The following is a 6,423-nucleotide window of genomic DNA, read 5'->3' on the forward strand; positions in this document are numbered from 1 at the left end:
ACTTTTCTTTTGCAACATTTGCTAAGCAACTGTACCATTGGGCCCTTGGTAGTCATGTATGACCCCTATGCAACAAACCCTGCTGGTTACAGCCACAATTCCATAAAGTTCACATAGGCCTACATTAATGCAGCTGGTGCCCCACTAATCTTTTGCTCAGTACAAAAAATTGCTAAGCAGTATTTTTTCTGCTTAAAACCATTGGACACTTTCGGTAAACAGTATTATCCAACCAAGGCCCACACTTCGTGTACCACAACTTATGTAAAAAATAACAAACCTGAAAATTTAGTTTCAATCGGTCATCGGAGTCGGGAGAAAATAACGGGAAAACCCATCCTTGTTTCCCCACGTTTCGCCGTTTCATTACGTTTAAAATAAATCCGTAATTCTCGCTAACGAGAATTGATACTGTTTTATTGTTTTCTCAAAAAGTAAAGCATTTCATGGAATAATATTTCAAGATAAGTCTTTCACCATTACCATTTGTAAACCCTGTTATAAATTACTCGTGAATCTGTGAACTTTAATGGCTTTGTCAAATTGCATCATGAAGAGGCGAGATGGGTTGGGGCGCTATAGATAATTCCTCCTGGAAATGGTTGAACACAATGTAAAACCTTTCTTTGTGCAAACATTGAATTCATATTTAATATTATCGAGCAATGTGGCTGCTTTGGAACAATTTTTGCCGAGTTCCACTTTTTATTCAATAAGCATTGGAAAACACAAGTAGTTTTTTAGCAGACGATCTTTTGTACCACGATATGCAAATTATATCCTTCCAGTGTCGCGCCTGCGCCTGAGAGGCTCGGGTTATGTTCAAGATGGCGACTGAATCCTTAAAAATAAGGGAAAAGGTAAGAACATTTTACTATAATTTTGTACTTCTATCAGTTTGAGTAATGTTAAAACATGTTTAACCCAGACTTTCTGTATTCAAGCTGTAATTGTTTTATGTTTTGTTCGTAAAAGTTGGCTACAAAAGTAAAAAACTTCCAATTTCTGAAACATTCTCCGCAAGCACGGCTGCATGGCGGAAAAATAGTCATGCGGCCCGCTGGGTGAGCAGACGATTACATCCCTGTTGATAAAAATAAAAGGGATTGAATTCTTGAGGGTAGCGGTAAATTTCAGCTAACTTAGGGCGGATTATGGCGTGGTGCGGAAAGTTTGCCATCGGAAAAATACCTTTATCCAGCCACCACTTTTTTATCCAATGATTCCATGGCATTACTATTTCTACCTCCATGATGGCAGTTAAAGACAGTGGACACTATTGGTAATTGTCAAAGACCAGTCTTCTCACTTGGTGTATCAATATATGCATAAAAGAACAAACCTGTGAAAATTTGAGCTCAAATCATGGTCGTCGAAGTTGCGAGATATGAATGAAGTAAACAAACACCCTTGTCGCACGAAGTTGTTTGCTTTTATATGGTTGATTTCGAGACCTCAAATTCCAAACTTGAGGTCTCGAAATCAAATTTGTTGAAAATTACTTCTTTCTCGAAAACTACGTCACTTCAGAGGGAGCCGTTTCTCACAATGTTTTATACTTTTAAACCTTTACAAAGAAAGGTTTTATGCTAATAATTATTTTGAGTAATTACCAATAGTGTCCACTGCCTTTAACAGTTAAGGCCTGGTCCCACTGCAGTGATAACGAGAACGATAATGAGAACGATAACGGTAACTCATTCTATTGGTTGAATGAGCGTGTGCGTACTCTGCTTGGAGCAATTCAACCAATACAATGCATTCTCTTTGCGTCGTGATTGTAATAGTTCTCGTTATCGCTGCAGTGTGACTCGGCCTTCAGGGTGCGTTCGTTTAGCTTCCCTGGGTCGCTTCCAAGGGCTCACCCGTATCACTGTGGGTCACTGTGGGGATGACTCGAGTTACATGACGTCACCACGAGAGGGCGAGTGTGATCGTTCGATTAGCTCTTGTCAGGGGCTCACCCGAGTGCAAGCACCACGGGGTCGACCAGGGAAGCTAATCGAACGCACTCTTAAATTGCTTCTGACTGGTACCCCCAAAAAAGACATTAAAAAAATGGAGGGCACAAACATAGGTGTAGATAAATCATCAGCTGGTAGAGCACTGGCACTTTGATCCTGAGTTCGTTGGTTCAGATCCTGCTCTGTCAATTTGTCTTTGTTCAACCCTCAGTCTTGTTTTGTTTTCTGTCATTAATTAAGAAGAAACATGGTTTTAGGGTCTCAACCCTGCTCTACTCTACTCACATTGCAAAATAAAGACACTGGACACCTTCGGTAATTGTCATAGACCAGCCTTCTCATTGGTGTATCTCAACATGCACAAATCAAACTCAATTGGTCGTTGAAGTTGCGAGATAATTATGGAAGAAAAAAACACCATTGTCATTCAAAGTTGTGTGCTCTCAGATGCTTGAATTCGAGACCTCGAAATCCAATTCTAAGGTCTCTAAATCAAATTCAAATATTTTAGTGAGAAATTATTTCATTCGCAAAACCTACATTACTTCAGAGGGAGCCGTTTCTCACAATGTTTTATACTATCAACATCTCTCCATTGATCGATATAACAAGTAAGTTTTTATGCTAACAATTATTTTGAGCAATTACCAAGAGTATCCACTGCCAAGTGTGAAACTCAAATTGTCCATTTACAGAACAACTACTTTGATTCTCTTTGTGTTCAGATGTGGTGTAGCATCATCGTCTTCAATTCTTCTCAGACATCTTTTTGGAAAGGACAACCTCAAGGAATGGACTGCTGCAGATAGCCCACTATTGATCCTACAAGGAATGGATCGAGGTAGATGAGTTGTCATAGTTGGACTGGATGAAATACACAAGATAACTCACTCTTGATCCCTCAATGAATGCAAGACACAAGATAACCCACTCTTTGGCAAGGTATGTCTACACCACTCTTCACCATTAAAACAATAGACCATTATCGTGCTGCCTCCATATTGGTTATGTTCCTTGAATATATGCTAATCATTTTGCAATTAAGAACCAGACTATTTTGTGCTTCCAGCCTCGGTTTGGTAGCATTGATATCAATGGGAGAAATTCAAGATGGCTGCACAAGGATAAAGGTCTATAGACATTATACACATGATGTCACATCAGTAGGGTGCCCTCACCTAGAGGTAAAAAAGCGGCCGCTCATTGGCCCAAACCTGTGCGCCGCGCATACAAATCTGTGCGTTTTGATTGTTTTTTCATCATTTTACCTCTAACATGGCGGCTGGATGAGGTCAATGCATAGGTTTATCAAATTTAATCCAGCCGTTTTTATAAGGTTGCAAATACAACTTCTATTCAATCTGAAGAGAATGTACTTGTACACTGAGGTATTTGCTCCCTAATTTCAGTTGAAGCTGAAGTACATGTGCAAGTTGTTATTATCAGCAGTAGTACTATTTAATTGTATGAATGTTATCTTCACTGCAGCTGCAACTATATGGGATTTTGGGAGCATTAGTTTTGCTTACACTTAAAGGCACCTGGAAATATAAAAATTTTTTCTTCAAACATTAGAGTATATATTCCTGAACAATAAAATAATTGTTGGAGTAATTGTTTTTAAAGATTTATAAGTTTAAAAAATTAAATAAAGTTGTGTGGGGGGTGACTCCGCCTACCCCTTTTGTGACGTCAATCGAGGAAGACTTTGCCTCGATCGAACATCGAACACACGTATGGGCAAGTACATTCAAGTCCTAGTTGTTAGTTTGTACGTTTTGAAAAAGTTTTTTTCTTGCATTTTTCCGGCAATGTCGACCAGGTGTATTGCTGCTGGATGCAGCAAAACAACTAAAGATTGTGTCAGTTTGCCAAGTTGTCCGGTCCGACGTCTTTTCCAGCGCTGTTCAGCAAACACTTCATTCGAGCCGTCGTGCTTCGAGACATTTTGACATGAACAGAAAAGTTCTTTTCTAAAACATGATGCCACCCCAATAATTTGTCCAGCTAGTGGGGAAGTCGAAGAAGGTACCTGAAAGACGTAACGAACCTAACGGAGCATTTGCCTAACGTGAAAAAAAAAATCAGGTATTGTTTCAACTTTGAGGGCATGTTTTTAGCTTGTGCCAAGCGTCACTATGTTGTTTTGGCACTGCATGCGATTCATCGCGCCTCGATTGACGTCACGAACAGCGCCCTCTCAGGTCGGGCTTTATTTCAAATTTGTAAATAACATGGAAACTAATTTTTTTAAACCTTAGTTAATTGTTTATTCATATTCCACTCATCAAAACACATATTTTAGTGACAAAAGCTTTATTTTGACAAAATACCACTTCCAGGTGACTTTAAAGGCAGTGGACACTACTCAAAATAATTATTAGCATAAAACCTTACTTGGTAACGAGTAATGGGGAGAGGTTGGTAGTATAAAACATTGTAAGGAACGGCTCCCTCTGAAGTGGAGTAGTTTTCGAGAAAAAAGTAATTTTCCACAAATTTGATTTCAAGACCTCAAGTTTAGAATTTGAGGTCCCGAAATCAAGCATCTGAAAGCACACAACTTTGTGTGACAAGGGTGTTTGTTTCTTTCACAGTTATCTCGCAACTCCGACGACCAATCGAGCTCAGGTTTGTTATTTTATGCTTATGTTGAGACACACCAAGTGAGAACACTGGTCTTTGACAATTACCAATAGTGTCCACTGGCTTTAAGGTATTCAGAAGCAAACTATTCCTGTACAAAAAAATTAGTTTGCCAAATAAAAGATCAGCAATTTCTTTTTGGGGGGGTCGTCCAAAAGACACCTGCGTGCTTTGCAAGCTAATACGTCGTCAATCCAGAGATGTTCTTACAGCCAGTTTGGTTCTGCCCAGTTCAGTTTACAATTAACATTTACAACTGTAGGACTAAAGGTCATTTCCAACCCTAGACATAAGAAGACCTAATTAAACAGTCTTTAATTAAACAGTCTTTAAAACACATTTACTTTGGTTGCTTCTAACTTCTTTCCATGGGGATCCCTCTACATTCTCAGTAGGCCTTGTGAAACCCATGAGTTGATGTATAAATTTTCAACCCTTGTGTACCTGGTTATGTGCTTTTTGATTCTCACTATAAAACGATAATGCCCTTTATAGTGGTCACTGAGCTGCCTTCTGTCATCTGAGGTTTTAAAGACCCTGGACACTGTTGGTAATTGTCAAAGATCAGTCTCTCACTTGGTGTATCTCAACACATGCATAAAATAACAAACCTTTGAAAATTTGAGCTCAATTGGTCGTCCAATTGCAAGATAATAATGGGGAAACAAACACCCTTGTCACACAAAGTTGTGTGCTTTTAGATGCTTGATTTCGAGACCTCAAAATCTAATTCTGAGGTCTCAAAATCAGATTCGTGGAAAATTACTTCTTTCTCAAAAACTATGTTACTTCAGAGGGAGCCGTTTCTCACAATGTTTTATACCATTACTCAATACCAAGTAAGGTTTTATGCTAATAGTTATTTTGAGTAATTACCTACAGTGTCAATTGCCTTTAAAGCCATTGGACACTTTCGGAACAGAATTTTTTTTTAAAGTTCACAGATTTACAAATAACTTACAGGGTTTACAGAAGGTAATGGTGAAAGACTTCTCGTGAAGTATTATTCCATGAAATGCTTTACTTTTTGAGAAAACATTTAAACAATATCAATTCTCGATATCGAGAATTACCAATTTATTTTAAACACATGTCATGACACGGCGAAACGTGCAGAAACAAGGGTGGGTTTTCCCGTTATTTTCTCCCAACTCCGATGACCAATTGAGCCTAAATTTTCACAGGTTTGTTATTTTATATATAAGTTGTGATACACCAAGTGTGGGCCTTGGACAATACCGTTTACTGAAAGTGTCCAATGGCTTTAACTGGTGACCACTAATTATATCTCGCTCACTCATTCCTGGCTATTCCTGGGTTGTGTAGATCATTTAACAGGCCTACACTGGGCTGCTCTGCACACTCATGGTCTCACTCACAGGTTCCCTACTTCCATTAGTAGATAAGTCTAATTCTACTTCCATTTTTAGACAGTCTTTTACAAAAATTAAATTGTTGTATCTGTTTTATTTAGTGATGAGCTACTGGGAGAAAAGCAACTTCACCACTCATTGATGTCAAATGGATGAAATGAACAAGTCCAACTACAAGACGTCTTACATGAAGAGGGACTGAGTTCATATCAACAGAATACCAGACCAGTGATTGACTGCATGATGGGACTGTAGGCCCTGTATGATGTCACCAGAGACCTGCCTGGTGTGACATCAATCTTCAATGTCAATCTGAGCAGGTGAGTTTACAATCTAATGCATGCTTTTTAATACAGTCAATGGAGATACACCAGTGAAAAATATTATCAAGAACTGGAAAGGTCAGAAAAACCTATTTGGAAGTGGACAGACAAAATGTG

At 38.8% G+C, this 6,423-nt stretch overlaps 1 long non-coding RNA gene across 1 annotated transcript; it reads left to right on the plus strand.

Moving 5' to 3' along the window:
• The first annotated feature begins 810 nt into the window (after positions 1 to 810).
• On the plus strand, positions 811 to 6,149 carry LOC117296351. Its single transcript, XR_004519742.1, has 3 exons — positions 811 to 860; positions 2,690 to 2,906; positions 6,085 to 6,149. It is a non-coding gene; the product is annotated as an uncharacterized LOC117296351 (long non-coding RNA).
• The last annotated feature ends 274 nt before the right edge of the window (positions 6,150 to 6,423 follow it).

This window comes from Asterias rubens, chromosome 11 (genome assembly GCF_902459465.1).
Source record: "Asterias rubens chromosome 11, eAstRub1.3, whole genome shotgun sequence".
NCBI classification, from domain to species: Eukaryota; Metazoa; Echinodermata; class Asteroidea; order Forcipulatida; family Asteriidae; genus Asterias; species Asterias rubens.